The sequence below is a fragment of the Balaenoptera ricei genome, chromosome 4 (genome assembly GCF_028023285.1).
Source record: "Balaenoptera ricei isolate mBalRic1 chromosome 4, mBalRic1.hap2, whole genome shotgun sequence".
Taxonomy (NCBI): domain Eukaryota; kingdom Metazoa; phylum Chordata; class Mammalia; order Artiodactyla; family Balaenopteridae; genus Balaenoptera; species Balaenoptera ricei.
Window position 1 is genome coordinate 83409652 of NC_082642.1, and position 24440 is coordinate 83434091.

Consider the following 24440-nt stretch of genomic DNA (forward strand, 5'->3'; position numbering starts at 1 on the left):
CTACTGAGGGAATAATTTTTTCTGATTGTTCCTCATGATATTTTGACTTTATCCTGCCCATAAAATGATTCCAACTATCTCAGCTATTTCAAAGGCTTTAAATTTTGAAGAGGAAATCTTATTGCTCTTTAAGGGTGATTTTGTAAGTATTGCTGTTGTTTCTCCTAATTGTTATGGCTTCAGGAAGGTTTTAATTCCAGAAACAAATAAAGCCAGCACTATATGCAAAAAAAAAACAAAAAACAAAATAAGGAAGGGAAATTATGAAAGCCATAAGAAAAGAAAATGATACTGAAAAACAATGAAGAATAAAGCTTACAATCTAAAATTATATACCAAGGGAAAATATCTTTCAAAAGTAAACATAAAATAGAGACATTTTCATATAAATAGTGAGAAGATTCACTGGCATCAGACAGGAACTAAATGATATACTAAAAGGTATCCTTTGAGTAGAAGGAAAATGATCCTAAACAGAAATGCAAGAAGGAAATTATCTTACAGAAATGTAAATAGGAAAAAGTAATCACTGGAAAGTAGGTAAATAGAAATGAATATTGATGATATTAGCAATACTGGTAATATAAGGTGGGGTTTAAAATATATGTATAATTAAAACACTCGACAATAATAACAAAAAGGGCTGAATGGGGAAAATAGAATTTAATTGTCCCTAATTCCTCACATTTTTCTGAGAGATGGACAAAGTGCTAGTATAGAGTAGGTGCTAATAATCCCAGGATTTATGCTGTAACCCTTAAAAGAAGAGAAAAATAATTTATAACTAATAAGCTAATAGGCGGGAAAATGGAATAATAATTTTAAAAAATTATTAATAAAAAGAAGATGACAAAAGAGGAAAAAAGAGGAACAGATTGGGCAAACAAAAAACAAATAGAAAGATATGTTTAAACTTAAAAATATCAGTGATAAATTATCTGTAAACAGACTACATATTTCAGATTTGATAAAAATAAAAATGCACATTCAATTTATGGGTCACACCATAAACATAAATCTGTAGAGAAGTTAAAAATAAAGGAGTTGAAAAAGATATGATCAAATATTAACCAAAATTTACCAAGTGTTATTCTATTAACCTCAGGCAAAGTAGGCATTAAGGCAAAAAGCATTATTAGAAATAATAAGAAATAAAAATTGTAACAATTATAATTCTGCCTGTGCCTAATAACACAGTCTCAATATATAGAGTAAAATGTGATATAACTACAGTCAAGGTGAGAGATTTAAAACTTTCTCTAAATAACTGACAGGAAAAGCAGACAAAAGTCAGTACACACAGAGAACATTTGAACTATATGATTAACAAACTTGATCTTAATGTTTCAAAGTATTAAAATAATAGAGTATGTTTACTAGAAAAATATAACATAGCATACTTACAAAAATAATGTAAAAATCTTAAATGTTTGCATATTAACCAATATACTTCTAAAATAATCCATGGGTCAATGAATAAATTACAATGTAAATTACAAAATATTTTCAATGGCATACAGAAAAATGTGGCATATGAAAACTTGTATTATTCAGCTAAAACTGAGGTAAAAGAAAAACTTTTGACTCTACAGGCATGTATTGATACTAGAAAAGAAAAGTTGTATATTATCTTCATTTGTATAATATACAAATGAAAACTTAAATCATAATATGAAAATAACATTATTGAATATAACATTAAAGTAAACCTGTGAAAATAACATTAAAGTAAACAGAAAGAGAACAGAAAGAAAAGTTCAGAGTACAAATTAACAAATAAAACCCAAAAGTACAATAGAGAATATTAAAAAGCTGAAAAAAATTAATGAAATGATAAAAATTATAGCAAGATTGATCAAGAAAACAAAAAAGGACAAATGACCAGAATTAGGGAGAAAAATGAGACATCATTATTGATACAGATATTAGATAATAAGAGAGTGTTAAGAAAAAATTTTGACCAATAAATTTGCAAATTAAATAAAATGAACAAACTCATGAGATCATAATTTACCAAAACAGACACAAAAAGAAAGAGAAAATCTAAATAGTCCAATATCTGATTTTTAAAAAAGAGTTTGTAATTTTAAAACAACTCACAAAAAAAAACTTGCCAGGCACAGATGGCTTCAGAAGTAAAAGTTCTCAAACATTTGTAAAAGGAGAAACATCACAGAAGGAACAAACGAAGGCAAAATAAAGCATTTTTCTTTTTCTTAATTGATCTAAAATATAACCATTTGGTGAACATATAAGAAAAACAATGTATGGGGTAGTTATAGCATATAGATAAGTGAAATGGATGACAACAATGCCATCAGAAATAGAAGGGAGGAACTAAGAATCTTCTGTTATAAAATATCTGCTTTATATGTAAGTGGTATAGTGTTGTTTAGACAGTGGACTTTGATTAACTTGAAATGGATATTGCAAACAATAGGGTGATCATTAAATAATTTAGAATAAGTATAATAGATTTGCTATGAGAGAAGATAAATGCCATCATATAAAATAATTAACCAGGAGAAGTTTTAATTAAACTAAGTCAGAAAAGAGGGAAAAAAGAAACAAAGATCAATCCAACTATGTCAATAATCACTTCAAATGCGAATGGTCTAAACACATTGAAGAGAATAAAATGTCAGAGTGAATAAAAACAAAGAGAATGCAAGAGTACATTGTTTTTACAAGAAACTCATTTTAAATATAAAGACTCAAATAGGTTATTAAGTAAAGATATACCATGCTAACTATAATCAAAAGAAAGCTAGAGTAATTTTATTAATTTCAGACAAAGCAGACTTCAGAACAAGGAAGAAGAACAGAGTAGGAGGACTAAGATCAATAGAAGAGGATAGAGGCCAGAAATAGACCCATACAAATATAATCAACTGACAAATGTACAAAGCCAATTCCATAGTGAAAGGATAGCTTTTCAATAAATGGTACTGGATGTCCATATGCAAAAAAAAAAAGTAAGGAAAATAAAAATTAACCTAGATAGAACTTACACCTTTCACAAAAATTAAGTCAAAATGAATCATAGACCAAAATGTAAAATGCAAAACTATAAAACATTTAGAAAAAGAACAGGAGAAAATCCATGTGATGGATTTTTAGATACAATACCACATGTACAATCCATGAAATAAAATTTTAAAAATCATCAATTGGTCAATTCCAATCTCCCAATTCATCCCATCCCCCCATCCCCCTTGGTATCCATACATTTGTTCTCTATATCTTTGTCTCTATTTCTGCTTTGTAAATAAGATCAACTATACCAATTTTTTCAGATTCCACATATATGCGTTAATATACGATATTTGTTTTTCTCTTTCTGACTTACTTCACTCTGTATGACAGTCTCTAAATCCATCCATGTCTCTACAAATGACCCAATTTCATTCCTTGTTATGGCTGAGTAATATTCCATTGTATATATGTACCACACCTTCTTTATCCATCCCTCTGTTGTTGGACATTTAGGTTGCTTCCATGTCCTGGCTATTGTAAATAGTACTTCAATGAACATTGGGGGTGCATGTGTCTTTTTGAATTATGGTTTTCTCTGGGTATATGCTGGATTGCTGGGTCATGCTGGGGTTGATATATATACACTATTGATACTATGTATAAAACACACAACTAATGAGTACCTGCTGTATAGCACAGGGAACTCTACTCAATGCTCTGTGGTGACCTAAATGAGAAGGAAATCCAAAAAATGGGGGATATACATATAAGTATAGTTGATTCACTTTGCAGTGCAGTATAAACTAACACAATATTGTAAAGCAACTATACTTCAATTAAAAAATCAATTGGGCTTTATTAAAATTAAAAGCTTCTCTTTTGAAGATGATGTTAAGAGAATGAAATAGAAGCCACAGATTTGGATAAAATTCTTGTACAACACATAACTGATAAAGGGCTTATATCCAAAATGTACAGAGATCTCTTAAAAATCAACAATAAGAAAACAAACAAGCCAATAGAAATGAGCAAAGGATCTGAACAGACACCTCCTCAAAGAAGATATATAAATGGCAAGTAATCATGAAAAGATGCTCAACATAATTTGTCATTAGAGACTTCCAAATTAAAACAATGAGATACTACTATGCATCTACTAGAATGGCTGAAAATTTAAAAATTGAAAACAAAACCTGACAATACTGATCACTGCTGCAAATGCAAAGAAATAGGGACTTTCATTTAGTGCTGGTGGAAATGCAAAATAGTATTTAAAGGTTGGAAGACAGTTTGTTAGGTTCTTACAAGGCTAAACTTATTCTTATAATATGATCCAGCAATTGCACTCTTAGGTTAATACTCAATTGATATGAAGAGCTATACCTACTCCAAAATCTGCACAGAAATATTTACAGCAGCTTTATTCATTTTCACCCATCCTGGAAGCAGCCAAGATGTTCTTCAGTAGGTGAGGGGATAAACAATTGTGATACATCCATGCAATTGATACTATGCAATGATAAAAATAAGTAGCCTATTGAGTCATGAAAACACATCTAAGAACCTTAAATGTTGGTTGTTATGTGAAAGAAGACGGTCTGAAAAGACTACATAGTGTATCATTCCAATTATATGATATTCTGAAAAAGGCAAAACTATAGAAAGAATTAAAATATCAGTGGTTGTCAGGGGCTTGGGGAGAGGAGGAGATGGTTGAATAGTTTATACATGGATGATTTTTAGGTCAGTGAAACTATCCTGCATGATATTGTGTAGATACATAACATCATGTGTTCATCAAAACCCATAGAACTTTACAGTACATAACATAACCCTTAATGTATGTCAATTTTAAAAACTCACTTAGGAAGTTGGAGGATCCCAGGAAGGAGGGCAGACCCTGATGAGGAAATTTAACTGTATTACAAATATATAAAGTAACCTCCTTGAAGGGCTTAGGGGAAAAGGTGTTGGATGAACTTTGGAAATTAGTTGAGTGTGTAAAACTAAAAGCAAAAGGAATTGCACATAAGCATTGTACTCTAGTTAATAACGTTTCCAATGGGAGTAAGGGTATTAATTCCTATACTGCTATATATATACTGGAACTGAACAATTAAGTAAGTGAATGGTGGATGGTAGGAGCTGGATTTCTCACAGTTGACATGAGAGTTTACAGATAAGCAGGTTAAGGAGACTAGAGTTATCAACGTTTTTGTTTTTTTCTTTAATTGTTTAATTTAATTTTATTTATTTTTTTATACAGCAGGTTCTTATTAGTCATCAATTTTATACACATCAGTGTATACATGTCAATCCCAATCACCCAATTCATCACACCACCACCCCCACCCCCTTGCCGCTTTCCCCCCTTGGTGTCCATACGTTTGTTCTCTACATCTGTGTCTCAATTTCTGCCCTGCAAACCGGTTCATCTTTACCATTTTCCTAGGTTCCACATCTATGCATTAATATACGATATTTGTTTTTCTCTTTCTGACTTACTTCACCCTGTATGACAGTCTCTAGATCCATCCATGTCTCAACAAATGACCCACTTTCATTCTTTTTTATGGGTGAGTAATATTCCATTGTATATATGTACCACTTATTCTTTATCCATTCATCTCTCAATGGGCATTTAGGTTGCTCCCATGACCTGGCTATTGTAAATAGTGCTGCAATGAACATTGGGGTGCATGTGTCTTTTTGAATTATGGTTCTCTCTGGGTATATGCCCTGTAGTGGGATTGCTGGATCATATGGTAGGTCTATTTTTAGTTTTTTAAGTAACCTCCATACTGTTCTCCATAGTGACCGTATCAATTTACATTCCCACCAACAGTGCAAGAGGGTTCCTTTTTCTCCACACCCTCTCCAGCATTTGTTGTTTGTAGATTTTCTGATGATGCCCATTCTAACTGGTGTGAGGTGATACCTCATTGGAGTTTTGATTTGCATTTCTCTAATAATTAGTGATGTTGAGCAGCTTTTCATGTGCTTCTTGGCCATCTGTATGTCTTCTTTGGAGAAATGTCTATTTAGGTCTTCTGCCCATTTTTGGATTGGATTGCTTGCTTTTTTAATATTGAGCTGCACGAGCTGTTTATATATATTGGAGACTAATCCTTTGTCCATTGATTCATTTGCAAATATTTTCTCCCATTCTGAGGGTTGCCTTTTCATCTTGTTTATGGTTTCCTTTGCTATGCAAAAGCTTTTAAGTTTCATTAGGACCCATTTGTTTATTTTTGTTTTTTTTTCCATTATTCTAGGAGGCAGATCAAAAAAAGATGTTGCTGTGATTTATGTCAAAGAGTGTTCTTCCTATGTTTTCCTCTAAGAGTTTTATAGTGGCTGGTCTTTCATTTGGTCTCAAATCTATTTTGAGTTTATTTTTCTGTATGGTGTTAGGGAGTGTTCTAATTTCATTATTTTACATGTAGCTGCCCAGTTTTCCCAGCACCATTTATTGAAGAGACTGTCTTTTCTCCATTGTATATCCTTGCCTCCTTTGTCATAGATTAGTTGACTATAGGTGCATGGGTTTATCTCTGGACTTTCTATCTTGTTCCATTGATCTATGTTTCTGTTTTCATGCCAGTACCAGACTGTCTTGATTACTGTAGCTTTGTAGTATAGTCTGAAGCAGGAAGTCTGATTCCTCCAGCTCCTTCTTTTTCTCTCAAGACTGCTTTGGCTATTCGGGGTCTTTTGTGTCTCCATACAAATTTTAAGATTTTTTGTTCTAGTTCTGTAAAAAATGCCATTGGTAATTTGATAGGGATTACATTGAATCTGTAGATTGCTTTGGGTAGTATAGTTATTTTCACAATATTGATTCTTCCAATCCAAAAACATGGTATATCTCTCCATTTGTTGGTATCATCTTTAATTTCTTTCATCAGTGTCTTATAGTTTTCTGCATAAGGGTTTTTTGTCTCCCTAGGTAGGTTTATTCCTAGGTATTTTATTCTTTTTGTTGCAATGGTAAGTGGAAGTGTTTCCTTAATTTCTCTTTCAGATTTTTCATCACTAGCGAATAGGAATGCAAGAGATTTCTGTGCATTAATTTTGTATCCTGCAACTTTACCAAATTCACTGATGAACTCTAGGAGTTTTCTGGTGGCATATTAATATTCTATATGTATAGTATCATGTCATCTGCAAGGAGTGACAGTTTTACTTCTTCTTTTCCAATTTGTATTCTTTTTATTTCTTTTTCTTCTCTGATTGCTGTGGCTAGGACTTCCAAAACTATGTTGAATAATAGTGGTGAGAGTGGACATCCTTGTCTCATTCTTGATCTTAGAGGAAATGCTTTCAGTTTTTCACCATTGAGAATGATGTTTGCTGTGGGTTTGTCGTATATGGCCTTTATTATACTGAGGTAGGTTCCCTCTATGCCCATTTTCTGGAGAGTTTTTATCATAAATCAGTGTTGAATTTTGTCAAATGCTTTTTCTGCTTCTATTAAGATGATCATATGGTTTTTATTCTTCAATTTGTTAATATAGTGTATCACATTGATTGATTTGCGTATATTGAAGAATCTTTGCATCCCTGGGATAAATCCCACTTGATCATGGTGTATCATCCTTTTAATATGTTGTTGGATTCTGTTTGCTAGTATTTTGTTGAGGATTTTTGCATCTATATTCATGAGTGATATCAGTCTGTAATTTTTTTGTGTGTAGTATCTTTGTCTGGTTTTGGTATCAGGGTGATGGTGGCCTAATAGAATGAGTTTGGGAGTGTTCCTTCCTCTGCAATTTTTTGGAAGAGTTTGAGAAGGATGGGTGTTAGGTCTTCTCTAAATGTTTGATAGAATTCACCTGTGAAGCAATCTGGTCCTGGACTTTTGTTTGTTGGAAGATTTTTGATCACAGTTTCAATTTCATTACTTGTGATTGGTCTGGTCATATTTTCTATTTCTTCCTGGTTCAGTCTTGGAAGGTTATGTGTTTCTAAGAATTTGTCCTTTTCTTCCAGGTTGTCCATTTTATTGACATAGAGTTGCTTGTAGTAGTCTCTTAGGATGCCTTGTATTTCTGCGGTGTCTGTTGTAACTTCTCCTTTTTCATTTCTAATTTTATTGATTTGAGTCCTCTCCCTCTTTTTCTTGATGAGTCTGGCTAATAGTTTATCAATTTTGTTTATCTTCTCAAAGAACCAGCTTTCAGTTTTATTGATCTTTGCTATTGTTTTTTGTTTGTTTGTTTGTTTCTATTTCATTTATTTCTGCTCTGATCTTTATGATTTCTTTCCTTCTGCTAACTTTAGGCTTTGTTTGTTCTTCTTTCTCTAGTTCCTTTAGGTGTAAGGTTAGATTGTTTATTTGAGATTTTTGTTTCTTGAGGTAGGCTTGTATAGCTATAAACTTCCCTCTTAGAACTGTTTTTGCTGCATCCCATAGGTTTTGGATCGTCATATTTTCATTGTCATTTGTCTCTACATATTTTTTGATTTCCTTTTTGATATCTTCAGTGATCTTTGGTTATTTAGTAACATACTGTTTAACCTCCATGTGTTTGTGTTTTTTACGTTTTTTTCCGTGTAATTAATTTCTAATGTCATAACGTTGTGGTGAGAAAAGATGCTTGATATGATTTCAATTTTCTTAAATTTACCAAGGCTTGATTTGTGACCCAAGATGTGATCTATCCTGGAGAATGCTCCATGCGCACTTGACAATAAAGTGTAATCTGCTGTTTTTGGATGGAATGTCCTATAAATATCAATTAAATCTATCTGGTCTATTGTGTCATTTAAAGCTTCTGTTTCCTTATTTATTTTCATTTTGGATGATCTGTCCATTGGTGTAAGTGAGGTGTTAAAGTCCCCCACTATTATTGTGTTACTGTCGATTTCCTCTTTTATAGCTGTTAGCAGTTGCCTTATGTATTGAGGTGCTCCTATGTTGGGTGCATGTATATTTATAATTGTTATATCTTCTTCTTGGATTGATCCCTTGATCATTATGTAGTGTCCTTCCTTGTCTCTTGTAACATTTTTTATTTAAAAGTCTATTTTATCTGATATGAGTACTGCTACTCCAGATTTCTTTTGATTTCCATTTGCATGGAATATCTTTTTCCTTTCCCTCACTTTCAGTCTGTATGTGTCCCTGTTTCTGAAATGGGACTCTGGTAGACAGCATATATATGGGTCTTGTTTTTGTATACATTCAGCATGCCTGTGTCTTTTGGTTGGAGCATTTAATCCATTCATGTTTAAGGTAATTATTGATATGTATGTTCCTATGACCATTTTCTTAATTGTTTTGGGTTTGTTTTTGTAGGTCCTTTTCTTCTCTTGTGTTTCCCACTTAGAGAAGTTCCTTTAGCATTTGTTGTAGAGCTGGTTTGGTGGTGCTGAATTCTCTTAGCTTTTGCTTGTCTGTAAAGCTTTTGATTTCTCCATCGAATCTGAATGAGATCCTTGCCAGGTAGAGTAATCTTGGTTGTAGGTTCTTCCCTTTCATCACTTTAAGTATATCATGCCACTCCCTTCTGGTTTGTAGAGTTTCTGCTGAGAAATCATCTGTTAACCTCATGGGAGTTCCCTTGCATGTTATTTGTTGTTTTTCCCTTGCTGCTTTCAATAATTTTTCTTTGTCTTTAATTTTTGCCAATTTCATTACTATGTGTCTCGGCATGTTTCTCCTTGGGCTTATCCTGTATGGAACTCGCTGCACTTCCTGGGCTTGGGTGGCTATTTCCTTTCCCATGTTAGGGAAGTTTTCAACTATAATCTCTTCAAATATTTTCTCAGTCCTTTCTCTCTCTCTTCTCTTTCTGGGACCCCTATAATGCTAATGTTGTTTCCTTTAATGTTGTTCCAGAGGCCTCTTAGGCTGTCTTCATTTCTTTTCATTCTTTTTTCTTTATTCTGTTCCGCCGCAGTGAATTCCACCATTCTGTCTTCCAGGTCACTTATCCGTTCTTCTGCCTCAGTTTTTCTGCTATTGATTCCTTCTAGTGTAGTTTTCATTTTAGTTATTGTATTGTTCATCTTTGTTTGTTTGTTCTTTAATTCTTCTAGGTCTTTGTTAAACATTTCTTGCATCTTCTCAATCTTTGCCTCCATTCTTTTTCCGAGGTCCTGGATCATCTTCACTATCATTATTCTGAATTGTTTTTCTGGAAGGTTGCCTATCTCCACTTCATTTAGTTGTTTTTCTGGGGTTTTATCTTGTTCCTTCATCTGGTACATAGTCCTCTGTCTTTTCATCTTGTCTATCTTTCTGTGAATGTGGTTTTTCTTCCACAGGCTGCAGGATTGTAGTTCTTGCTTCTGTTGTCTGCCCTCTGGTGGATGAGGCTATCTAAGAGGCTTGTGCAAGTTTCCTGATGGGAGGGACTTGTGGCGGGTAGAGCTGACTGTTGCTCTGGTGGGCAGAGCTCAGTAAAACTTTAATCTGCTTGACTGCTGATGGGTGGGGCTGGGTTCCCTCCCTGTTGGTTGTTTGGCCTGAGGCAACCCAACACTGGAGGCTACCTGGGCTCTTTGTAGGGGCTAATGGCAGACTCTGGGGGGGCTCATGCCAAGGAGTACTTCCCAGAACTTCTGCTGCCAGTGTCCTTGTCCCCACAGTGAGCCACAGCCACCTCCCACCTCTACAGGAGACCCTCCAACACTAGCAGGTAGGTCTGGTTCAGTCTCCCCTGGTGTCACTGCTCCTTCCCCTGGGTCCCAATGCACACACTACTTTGTGTGTGCCCTCCAAGAGAGGAGTCTCTGTTTCCCCCAGTCCTGTCAGAGTCCTGCAATCAAATCCCACAAGCCTTCAAAGTCTGATTCTCTAGGAATTCCTCCTCCCATTGCCAGACCCCCAGGTTGGGAAGCCTGACATGGGGCTCAGAACTTTTACTCCAGTGGGTGGACTTCTGTGGTATAAGTGTTCTCCAGCCTGTGAGTCACCCACCCAGAATTTATGGGATTTTATTTTACTGTGATTGCACCCTTCCTACCATCTCATTGTGGCTTCTCCTTTGTCTTTGGATGTGGGGTATTTTTTTGGTGAGTTCCAGTGTCTTCCTGTTGATGATTGTCCAGCAGCTAGTTGTAATTCTGGTGTTCTCACAAGAGGGAGTGGGAGCACGTCCTTCTACTCCACCAACTTGGTTCAGGGTTCCTCATATACTTTCTGTTATCTACGTTTTAACGGATTATATTTGGAGACATCAGTATGAACTCAAGTTTAGCTTAAATTATAGATATAGTTGTTTACAAATAGAAATATTTATACATATTATATATTCACTGGTTAGTATATTCCCTTGTTCTGTCAGCTGATGACATGTACAACTTTTTAGAATGATACAAATTATTGAAACCAACACAAAAGGAAGAGAAAATATGAATAGCCTTATATCTATTAGAGAAATTGAAATAGTAATTTGAAAGTTTCATCCATGTAAACCGCTAGTCCTTATGGCTTCACTATTTTTAAAAGTCCTACACAATTTTTTTCATAAAAAGGAAGAAATATTTGCCTACTCATTTTATGAAGTCAGCATTACACTAATACCAAAACCAGACTAAAACACTACCAAAAAAAGGGAAAAAAAAAAAGAAGAAGAATGTGGAAGACCAGTCTTCTTCAGAAATACAGATGCAAAAATTCTTAGCAAAATATTAGCAACTTGAACCAAGAAATATATAAAAACTACATCAAATGGGGTTTTTCCCAGGAATGCAAGATTGAAGATTAGACATTTAATCAATCAATTTCATAATATAAAGAGAAAAAATGAGAAAAGATTATCATTAAATAGATACAGAGATAACATTGACAATACCTATTCATGATAAAAACTCTCCTCAAATTAGGAATAGAAGACACTTTCTTTAACTTGATGAAGGGCAATTTCCAATGGAAATAGAAAGTAAATTCATACTTAATGTTAAAAAGAGAAACTGACAAAACTGCGCTGGTTGTAAAAGAGGGTTTGAAGAAAACAAGAAAACTTTCTTTTTCTTTTTTTGATTCCTGCCTACGAATTGACACAGTTAACTTCTGTTACAGGTAAGGTCAAATGAGCACTTTATTCACTTGGATGAGAATATAAATTGGTGTAATCTTTCAGGAAAACAACTCCACAACATGTTCAAGGAGCTTTAAAACGATCATACCCTATGACCTAGAATTTTCAATTCCTAGAATCTTCTAGAGAATCTTATCAAATATACAGGTAAATATCTAACTATAAGAAAGTTCACTGAATAATTTTTTTTCATGGAACCATATATCAAACTTGAATTGAAAATGATGGTAATTAAGATTCCTTCACTTTCCTTTTAGTGCACACACTTTACCTCCAAATCTATTTAGGAACTCAATTGTTCCCTCCTTCTCCCACAAAGGGAGGACAAAAGAAAGGAAAGACATTCAACTATTCTGTGACCTGTCTTTAAACTGACAAAGAAAGGAGTTCCCTGTGGGTGACAAGACTGGTCTAGGGAGGCTCACAGCTCATAGGCAGCTGAACAGAAACAAACAAACAAACAAACAAACAAACAAAAGCTATGCTCCTCAAAGAGTTTCAAGGAGGATAATCTTCTATGAAACTGCTACATTTGGGAGTAGTTTGGTCAAAGTTTTTATCCATTCAGTTCAGTAGAGCATTGATGTGACAAGTGCTAACAAGACACTAAGCTCTAGGCTTTACCAGGTGGACTTTCTCTGTTAGAGATTAGGGTTCTATTCACTCTGTAGGTTCTTGAGATCATTCCACCCCTCTTCACATTTCACCCCTCTAGGCACAATCTCGAGTGGCTTATGTTTTAAACTAATGCTTTTCTTTCCAACATCTCAGGCTGTTTATAGAGATGCTTACTCTATTAACTAAAAATAACTTTATAATTTTAGAGTACCAAGCAATATATCATATTTTTTTTACACACACACTCATTTTGCAGCATTACTTATTGCTCATTGTGAGGTATAGGCTCAGAGGACCCAGAGAAGATCCTCTGAGGAGTGAGGATTTTTGTTGAGATCTCACCCTAAAGTAACAACAATAAATGCTAGCAATCAAAATAGCTGTTAAGGAGAGATTGGTCAAGCAAATTGTGGTATGACTATATAATATTTTTCATCCAAAAGTTATATTTATGAGCCAAGACTGAGAAAATTTCACCACTGTTTATAGTAAGTGCTCAAAAATACTTGTTGAATTAATTTGTATTTTGTGTATCTTATAGTATGGACATAATATTATATATACAATTTACATGCTGCCTTTCTCCCATTTATCACCATGAACATGCCTATAAACATTCTTTGAAAACATGACTTTTAAGTGACTGTATAATATTTCATTATACATTAGTAAACAAATTGTGACTAACTATAATAAAATATATCAGGCTGGTCCCAGGATAAAAATATAAATGTTATTTTCCTCAGATTTATTTCATTGTACCATTGTATCCTATGATAAATGTTATCAAAACAATTTTCTCTCAAGATTTACACATGTATCTCTATCAAAAAAAGAAAGAAAAGAGAAAGTGGCCCACTCAGAAGCCACTCTATAACTCTCCAAGGTCACCGAAGGAAACTCCATTGAGTCTACTATGAAATGATTATATGCACATAGAATTAATTAGTTACAATAACCTTTCATACCGAGTATATCATTTGAAATTTATAATAACCTTGTTATGTTGACATGGCATGCATTAATGCCATTTTAGACATGAAAACACTGAGATCAGAGAAGTGACTTACCCAAAGTCACATGGATAATTAATGATGGAACAATGGCTCAGTTTCTCTGATAATATAAATTCAACCAGTGCTCTTTTCACTACATCTTGTAATCTTCTATAATATTGCTCTGTAAAAAGTAGAAAGCACCAAGAGTGGTTTTACATAAGAAGTATAGGGTATCTCTTGACTATATATAACCAATACCTGTATATAAATATAAAGTCTTATGTTGTTTTTTGCCTCCATTTTAGTTTTTACCAGGCTTGCCTCTCTGATGCTCAGACATACTGAAATTCTAGGAGGAATGTTTCTTCTAATGCTTCAACTACCAGATTTTGAGCAACGTTCTAAGTTCTTGCTTTGCAACAGAATTTGTAGAAAGTTTAGCAGATTGCTAAATCTTATTCTAAATCCCAGTGCAAGGAGATTGACAGTGGGGCAATGGGCAGCACTGTTTGAAACTTACACTGTTTAATGGTTCTCTAATTTCAGTGGACATATGAATCACCTTAGAGAGGTTTAAAACATAGAATTCATATGATCTCTGACTGACCATATCAGATTCTCTTAGATTTGGGTTTAGAATCTGCATTTTAATAAGATATCTAGGTAGATTTAACACAGATACTCATTAGAAACAATTCTCTGTGTCTCTATAGATTTTTTTTTTTTTGGAAGGAATGTTTGACGAAACAGTGAAAGGTCTTCAGAGTCCATGTGTTCCTCCGCAAGGATTAACTTTCATATAATCATGTCTTTTTAAGCATGAACACCTCTGCCTAACTTTTGTTCCTCATTTACCCTGAAGAGAGTATTAGCTATCAAATAGAAGAAGGTGTCAACTTAGAGTCAGGTCATTGGTTGCTGACTAGCTGTGTGACCCTGAAGCCTTCAATAAAGTAAAGAGAATAATCCACCTGAACAAGTGCATACAATGGTATGGCAATGAAATTGGGTGATAGAAGTGAGAAAACTTTGACAACCAATTCCCACAATAAAAGAGTATTTATTAGATTAGTTCTCCTACTCTGCTTCATAATAGAACCTGAGGAATCGCTTAAAATTTCTGATGACCAGGCATTAGTAATTTTTTTAAAACTTTCCAGGGAATTTCAAAGTGCAGCCAAGTCCAAGAACGGTGGGATTAGACCAGTCTTTGCATTTATACCTTCTGGAATGGTTCAATCTCATTAGAAATTAATAAGCATTGATAAAGCACTGCTGTAAAGTCCATTCATTGGATTCTCTGGGATCAACTCCACTCTCACCATAAATCAGCAATGTTTTATGATGGACAAGAGTACAGCTGCCAAGCCGGCCATTTTCATATTGTCCTTCAGTGTAGCTTTAGGTACTGATTGGCTTGGATTAAGGAAATTGGCAACCAAGTCAGAAGAGTCTCAGGAAAACAGCTGCCATGCTGTACACTGCCACAGGCAAAAGATCAGCCCTTCATTTTTGGGAATGCTAGTCATGAGCCACATGTCATTAGTCTTGCCAACAGCTGAGTTCCATTTTCCTTCAGTTGAGGCCGAGTCACTTTTCTAGAATGATAACAGCAATAGAAGAGGGTAGAAATAAGAGATGTGTTACCAACACAAGGATAAAGATAGCTTATCTCACTTATTTATTCAGCGTACATGCCTCTGGGCACAATCAGTTCAGAAAATCATTAAATTATTCAGGCATCAGTCTAGATAAGGTCCTTTGTCTCATAAAAGATTCATTTAGGCTTAAAGGAGGCAATGGTTTGTTTCCGATAGAGATCAACAAATAATCCCCAACTCTGTCTTGGAATTAAGAAGCACCATGTGACTGAAGAAGCGTGACCTGACAGGAGAATTTATTTATCACTCTCAGCCTTCTGATAGTTTCAAAGACACTTGGACCTATAGCATTGTTCCAAGTTCCTTTGTATATACCTGCACCAGAGCACCAATCTTACAATTCACTCCCTTCACCATGGGGGCAGCATGGAATCACCTCCAACACCCCTCTACCACTTACATTAATCCTCATTGTGACATCACAAAATGGCAGCTTTCTTTTCCTACTCTCTTAAAATTTAATTCCATACCAGGAATGTGAAGAGCTGTATTTGAGTGTAGCCTTAATTTAACTAAATAACTGTTAGTAGTTCACATATTGTTTCTGAGTCTTAATTTTCTCATCTGTAAAACAGAGTTAATAACTCTGATTCAGTAAGTTTTGGGGAGTTTTTTATTTTTTATTTTTTAAATTTTTTAAACATCTTTATTGGAGTATAATTGCTTCACAATGGTGTGTTAGTTTCTGCTTTATAACAAAGTGAATCAGCTATACATATACATACATCCCCATATCTCCTCCCTCTTGCATCTCCCTACCACCCTCCCTATCCCACCCCTCTAGGTGGTCACAAAGCACTGAGCTGATCTCCCTGTGCCATGTGGCTGCTTCCCACTAGCTATCTATTCTACATTTGGTAGTGTATATATGTCCATGCCACTCTCTCACTTCATCCCAGCTTACCCATCCCCTTCCCCGTGTCCTCAAGTCCATTTGAAGACACTTTCTGAACTATAAAACTTTTACAAGTAAAATCATTATTACCATTATCCAGAAACCCAGGATGCCTAAGGAGTTTCTCTCTTCATTTAGAATATTACCCTCCAACCTTGCTATAATTTCCCATTAGTTCCAGGAGAGCTTTTGTTGTGTTATTGTTGATTCTTTGGGGTTTTCTACATAGACAATCATGTCATCATGGAAAAAGATAGTTTATTTCTTCCTTCCCAATATGTATACCTTTTATTTCCTTCTCTTGTTTTATTAGCTAGCATTAGCTAGAACTTACAGTACAATGTTGAGTAAGAGTAGTACAAGCAGACATCCTTGTCTTATTCCCGATCTTAGTAGGAAAACACCTATCTTCTCACCATTAAGTGTAATGTTATTTCCAGGTTTCTTGTAGATGTTCTTTACAAAGTTGAGGAAGTTCCCTTCTATCCTTAGTTTGCTGAGAGTTTTCATCATGAATGATATTGGATTTTGTCAAATGTTTTTACTATATCTATTGATATAATCGTAAAAATTTTCTTCTTTAGCCTGTTGAGGTGATGGATTACACTAATTAATGTTTTGAATGTTGAACCAGACTTGCATACCTAGAATAAATCCCACTTCATCATGGTGTATACTTCTCATTAAACATTGTTGGATTTAATTTGTTAATATTTTCTTGAGGATTTTGCATCTTTGTTCTTGAATGGTAACTATCTTATGATACATGAGTTGGAAAGTGCAGTTGTAACAATAGTGTGAAATTGTTTCAAGTAATTTGCAACTCATTGTGGATATATTTATCCACTAGCCTGTGAACAATTCAGGAGCACTAATTGTCACATTTATTTTTGTATTATCCTAGAATGCAGCAAAGCGTATTGCATAAAGTAATACATTAATAAATATTCATTCATTCAACTGATCAAGTGAATGATTAATAATGTTAAAATTAAGTAGGAACATTTAGACCCCACTCTGTGCCTGGGACTGGGTTACGGGGACACAGAGGTGAATAAATCTGGACTCTGTCCTTATGAATATCACCGATGAGTCACAAAACTTAGAATTGTTATAAATATGATAACTACTCTAAATTTGGAGCACCATTCCATGTAAAAATGGACCAAACAGCAATATCCTGTATTTGAAAGCAAATGCTCTATAGCGAAAAGCAAAATTTCCAGTAGATTTTCAGGGTATTGAAATAGCACAAATTATAAGTGAAATACTTATCTACTATGCAAACAAAGGGGTTAGAAAAAATAGTTTGTAGGGGCAGTGGATGTGGGATTTTCCCTTTTTCTTTATTACTTTAATCACTCGATTTAATTTAATTTTTTCCTTCCCAGTCACCCCACCACCACCACTAACACTTATCTGAACTCCAGAGTAAACAATGAAGTGGATACTTAGAGTACACGTAAAGTACTGGTAAAAGTGTTTGCAGTAACAAAGGTAGGACACATGTCTGCTATTGGCTTTTCTATTCAAGGGCAACACTGAACTTTGTCACAGGAATCTGAAGCATAGAGGCAGAAAGAAAGTAGTTATTTAAGAATTAAATAGAATACTGTGTGGAGTTAGTTGTCTATAAAGATATTCTTTCATTCATGATGTAATTTACTGAACAAATATTTACCAAATTCTCATTACATGCTGGGCCCTATGCTAAGTACATCAGAGATGAATAAACTATGGTTTTCATGATTTCAAAGGAACACACAGTCAATGGAGAAAGATAAGGGATACACGTGGATAATTCTAGCTCAGTGTCTAACATAATGCAGGTGCTGTTTCAACAATTATTGAGATCCATCACTTCCCAGACACCTTTCTAGGCCCTTGGGATACAGCGCTGAACCAAACAGACAAAAGTCCCTGCCTCCAAGTTACTTATAACAGGGTAAGAATTTAATGGTATTGAGAGAGAGAGAAGCTCCAAGTACCTTAACAAGAAATACAGGTAAAGAGTTAGTAGCGTCCTGTGGTATTAGAGCGTGGTTACATTGGATTGGAAAGAGTCAAGGAAGGTGAGCCATAAATTATAGTCTCATTTTGTTTCATTTTCTTTTCTTTTTTTGAGATTCAAAAGAAATGCAACTAAAGCAGAAAAGAACAGGTGAGTCACAGTCTCCAGTGAGGCAGGCAGGTGTGTGTGTACTGGATCCTCAAGCACTTTATTGTGGCTGGGTGGGTAGGATGTGTGGTTGGGATGCTAAGACATAAAGTTGGAGAGTTAGATGAGAGTCTAGGAACTTTAAGTGCATGGCTGTGTAGCTTGGATTTTGTCTTTAAGGCAGAAGAGAGCTAATGACAATTTTAAAATAGAAGGATGATGTTAGAGTGATGTTTTCAGAAAGATGGATGTGTGAGTATCACTGAGGTCTAGAGAAAGGAATTGGAAGCAAAGGCATATCTATGTTAATTTAAAACAGTGAATAAATGTGCATGTGAACCAGTTCTAGTCTAAGAACAGAAGCTGAAGTTTGTCTCCATGAACTATGCATCAAAGTGTATGATCTTGGACAAGGGCATCAAGATACTGGAGAAGAATATTCTAGAAAGGCATAGCTGGTCTCTCATGTCTACCCTGAGATTTATAAAGCTTTTGAGGAGATTCTACTTCATCTATGAGAAAAATAGCAGAGTCATTAAGGAGTATGATCTCAGTGTCCCCACCACCTGCTGAGTCGTGGGTCGCAATGATGACTCTACCTCTTTTTGCCCATCTCCACCTCCAGGAAAAGGAAGGGCATTCTGATCTCCCTAATATCTAGTGCCTTTTTTGCCACAGCAGTGTTCCTGTGCCTTACTTCTTATCACTTTAAGCTTAAAAAAATAAAAAAGAAGCAGGGGGAATGAGAAGATACCACAGCTTTGCTCATGACGGTTATTCAAAGGAAAGGGAGAGAAGTGAGGAACATCAGTGGAATGGAGGTGATACAGACAAGGCTGTGACAGGCACATAACTGTCTCCCAAAGATGCCAAACAGGAAAGTTTACATCTCCTTATACATGCAAGGCCATGGTATGTTGGGAAATAAGAAGACAAAACAAGATAAAAGATAAAACATGAGGAAAGACAACATTAAAAAATACATATACACACTGATGGCTGGTGGGTGGTTCCCAGCCACTGTAGTATAAAACTATATCAAATAATTAGTTAGCAAGTAGAATGTAAGATCACCCAGAGCCAGCCTTGCCTGGGCCTCTGGCTGCTTCTAAGACAAAGTGTCATGGAGCCTTGAGTGAAAGGACATGGGCTATTTTTTGAGTCTTAAGTTACTAAGCTCCTACTTTTCCCCTCTTCTCTATCTCTCTCATTCACTGAACTGTGGATTTTAGGTACACGGTGCAACTTTCATGGCAACTTTAGAGAATGACATGGCTATGGTGAGCTATGGAATATTTAGGAAATGAAATTAACTTTCAAAAGCTGGATCATTTACTTTGTCTTAATTGTTCCTATTTACTTACTTAAGTCCATTTGTCCTTCTAACTGGCACGCTTCTCACTGTGTGGCAAACTCCTAGTCATTTTTCAAGACCCAACTCAGGTTTAACTCCCATGTGAAGCTTTCACTTTCCCTCTCAGCCTAAAGCTACTCTGGACTTTTAACTCCATGTTTTTCTTTTTTCTTTTTTTTTTTTTTTTTTGTAGACATTTCATTTACAGAAATTATAAGGCATTTAATATTTTATGATCTATCTTTCACTCCAACTAGACCTAGGCCAGGGCTATCTGATTCATCTGTTTTCCCCATAGCAAATAACACAGCCCTTGCTACATTAGGAGCAGACAATATACACTAATAAAATAAACAAATGAGTAAATGAGTCGGTTGGCCACTTCCTGTCTCTTCCTGACACTATAGGTGTAACTAGTACTTTTTCAAGTACTTTGAGGACCTGCCACTCCCATGCACTATCCTCGTGGCTGGCCCGGTGGGAATTTGCCTGGCCTTTGCCATGTAGTTCATCCCTTTTTGGGCTGGAGAGTGATCAGACTGGGTGTTAGAAATCAGCTCTACTACCACTGAGTCACGGTGCCTCTGGGCGCTGTGGTTCTACCCCATGTGAAAGGTCTCTCTGCAGCATTCTTGCAAGATGAGTTTTCTAATTAGTGTGCCCTTATAAGGTGCCAGGGGGATGGCTGGTCAGCATGGGGGCCCATGGATGGGGAAATAGTGGCCAAGAGACTTTGCCTAAGGCTTTTGGGTGGCTGAAACCTTCCAGTGAACATCTGGTGAGAACAGAATGACTCAGTGCTCTACTCCCCTCCGCAGGTTCCCTCACCCATCAGCTATCTTCATTCTGCCAGATCTGGACCTCAAGTGCATGAAATGGTGATGTGATTCTGTGACTGAGCTCTTGACTACATTCTGCACTGAAGCCAGAAAGCACAGGCTTAAAAGGACATGATGCTTCACTGAGTACCCTTTGAATCTAGGGCCCTCGATTGGGGCTACTCCCCAGGAAAAGGGTGTTACAAGGCCTAAGAATTTACAGAATGTCGAGACACTGATAATACCTGAATAGCAATAACACTCACATGCATTATACCTTATGACTGCTTAAAAGATTTGTATACTGCTGTATACAGCCTTATGAAGTATGGTTTTTTTTTAATGTATCTTTTTAAGATAAATTAATAAACTGTTCTGTGTTAAAAATTGGAAAATATTGAAAAAACAAAAGTTTTCTTATAATCCCACTATTGTTTGTTTTAGGTATTTCTCCTCTCTCTCTCTCTCTCTCTCTCTCTCTCTCTCTCTCTCTCTCTCTCTATATATATATATATATATATATATATATATATATATATCTTTTTTAACATGGTTCCTGACACTGTAAGAAAGGGATGATATGATCTTCATTTAATGGGTTAGGAACTGAGATTGTAAGTTAGCTGGAAGAGTTTTAGCAATGGAAAGATTGACTACTCTGATCATTTACTAAGCAATCTTGGCTACATCTTAAAATTTCTCCTGATCCCTACTTTTCTCTCCAAAGAAAGTAAAGGAATTCAGAGCCAGTGTCACTACAAGCTCAGAGCCCTGAGATGAAAGATGATCTTTAAATTCCAAGTATTAATGTAATGACAAGTTCATGTATATGTAATGGGCAAAGACACCAGCTAAATTAACCTTTAACTTCAGACTTGCTGCCAGGATTCCCATGAATTAAAAGACTGTCTTATGAGTTAATTATTTACCTGACCTATATTCTTTTTCACTCTGCCCATTTTTTTGGGTTGCCGAAGTCTAAAAAGGAAGGGGACAAGATAGCCCAAAAGATAATGAGACTAGGGGATCAGGTATTATTTTGATCCAGGAAATCACCAGCGAATGAACCATAACATCAGCCAGCCCTATGCTAGTAATTAGCTGAAATCTGAAAGGCTGATTTCTGCATTCAAATGATCTCATGTCTTATGAGTTAAATATATCTTTTTTGTGGGGTTCATACCCTCTCCTCTGATGCCCGGACATCATGACAAGGGAACTCTACCTAAAATAGGCAAAGATTAAAGGAAATGGGGAAGTGCCCACCCTTAGTCAGAAGAACGGCACCCAGCTTCAATACGTATATCTCCTGACTGGGAAAGCTGCTGGGGCAGGAAAAGAAAAGGATTCTGGGTTTTAATATTTGCATTGCTGGTCTGTGATCTCTTGAGATTTTTTTTTTTACTATGTCTTTATTTTGATTAGAAGTTGCTTCTATTTAGGAGAAAACTTTGATTCTAGGGGCAGAGAGACCAGGGTAGGATGTAGAAGAAAAAGGCCAGAGCTGGAAACATTGGCTTGGTCCTGGGCTCTGGGATCTGGGTTCAGGGAGAGAGAGGATCCTTCTATCTACTACTTGTTGTAACACCAAATTTGGGGTGGAAAACAAGAGGCTCTCAGAGCAGTAGTTCCTTTTAAGAATAAAGACTAGGCATTAGCTGGAGCATTCCTCGTATTGTATCATATAGTGGATTGGCAGCAAAAGGCAGAGAACATCTCAGGTATATAATTTACAGAAATACCCAAACATTGTTATTTAAACTAAAGTGAGTAATGGTGATGACGATGATGGGGTTGATCATAATTACTGCTGTCGGGTATGTTCTGTGCACCACTTGACGTGCATTATTCTCTCTACAACCTTGTAAGTTAGGTATTTTTTATTCCATTGCACAGATGAGGAAGATAATGTTCATATAGAAAGTACACAACTCTTTCAAGATCACCCAGCTAATTAGGAACCAGGCCAGAAAGTGGGGCTTTCACAGCCAGTGACTTACTTTCACTACCTGCCAGCCCCAGTTTTGTGCCAGAGCCTTGGGTTTGTGCCACTATCACTGCTGCAGCCCCTCAGCAGAGAATGCAGGAAGCCGAGGCTGGGTTCTCTGGAGACTCCTGCACCTAAAGTGTCAGGGCTACCGATCTAAAGAGCCCTCACCGGAAGATCCAACTTCATTGGGTGGTAGGGCATGATGACATTTTGCAGCCAAGACTGCAGCCTGAAGGGGAGGATCAGCCCTCATGAATTTCAAATTATTTCCTAAGGTAAGAAAAGAATTATTTCCTAAAGGAAGGAAGGCAGAGGGCTGGGGCCTGAAAATGATGGAGAGAAGAATTGCAGGAGGCCTGGGGTGATTTCCTGTATCTGTCAGGGCAGATCACACATTCGCATCTTCCTTCAGCCCCAAACAAGTACTTATTATTATTATTTTTTAATTTAGAGAAGAGATTATCTTCAGACAAAAGTGGTACCAATATCCTGCCACCCTGATTAAAAGCAGGAAGAAGATAAAATGATTTCTCTATCCTTCGTGGCCTGGGAAGACAACACCTCCCAGGGAAATGGCCCTTTCCCAGCGGCAGGCCCGCTCTTCGCTTTTGAAGCTGCCCTTAAACCTGTTTGTTTGGGAGCTCCGGTAAGAACTGTGCTCCCTGCCCACAGGCTGGCCCCGCACAGCTGCTCCTGCAGAGACCATGGCTGGCTTCCCAGAGGAACAGCCATGACAGTCAATTACATCAAGCCAATTAGCAGCAGCGCCCACTTTGTGCCAGGAAGGCTCTCCTGTAGTCTTACCCATGTCTGGAAAAGGGCCCCGGGGCCTTGGGGGAAAGCTGGTGAATTGAGAGGCTAAATGTTTAGCAGTGATCTCCTCTCAGAACCTCTTGTCTTAGAGATAAGTGAGGTAACTGGAAAAAGACCAGTCTCTTACACCATTGTCTGCTAAACAGCCTGCAAAGAATATGGTTTTCAGAATCTTCCACTGGGTAGGAACACAGGCTTCCCTCAACACCTAGTGAATGATCAGAGACGGAGCTTTATCAGATCTGGCCTTTGGTAATGAGGCTGTGCTTGCCCTGCCTCTCACAGAACCCGGACTAAGGACGGGCCCTTTCTGTGGAAGGAGGGAGGGAGGCAAGGGAATTGGACAAGCATCTTCCTTGGCTCCATGCTCTCGGTTCCCACCTTTATAGAGAATCAGAAGTCTGTGTTCAATGGCAAAGTCTAATCACCTATTAGGCCCTTACCTTGAGCAAGTTGCTTAAATTCTCTGAGTTTTGTTTTTTTATTTACTAAAATATGACTGTACAGAATATAGGGATGGAGAAGAAACCAGGGATTGACAGGGAGCTGGGGTGGGGAGGGAAGGACTACAAAGGGTAGCATGAGGGTGATGGAACAGTTCTGTGTCATGATTGTCATGACTTTACACATTGGTCAAAACTCATAGCCTGAAAAGGGTGTCTCAATCTAAAAGTAAATAAAATTTTTAAGTGTGATTAAAATAACTTTTCAAAGGTCAGTTATAAGGATAAAGATGATGAAAGGTTTGAAAGGACCTAGCACAATGAATGGCCCATACAGGTCTTAAACATATACCAGGGTTCTTTTGTTTTTCTTTTCTTTTTGAGCTTGCTGTTTTCATCCATAAAATGGGCATGAAAATATTACTTCTTATAAAAAGTTTTATCTTCTTCCTAAGCATGGTGCAATGATAATATGAGATTGTGAATGTAAATACTTCATTGGCAGTCAAGATGTAGCAATTCACGCATCCATTCACATTTTTGAATGTTTTTCTTGTGTCTGGTCCTGTGTAGGCCCTGCTGGATACGTACAACAGAGTTGTGCCTCCCCTACTGTAGCTCATAGCCTAGGGAGGGAGACAGAGATGGAAACACCAGAGTAGCAAA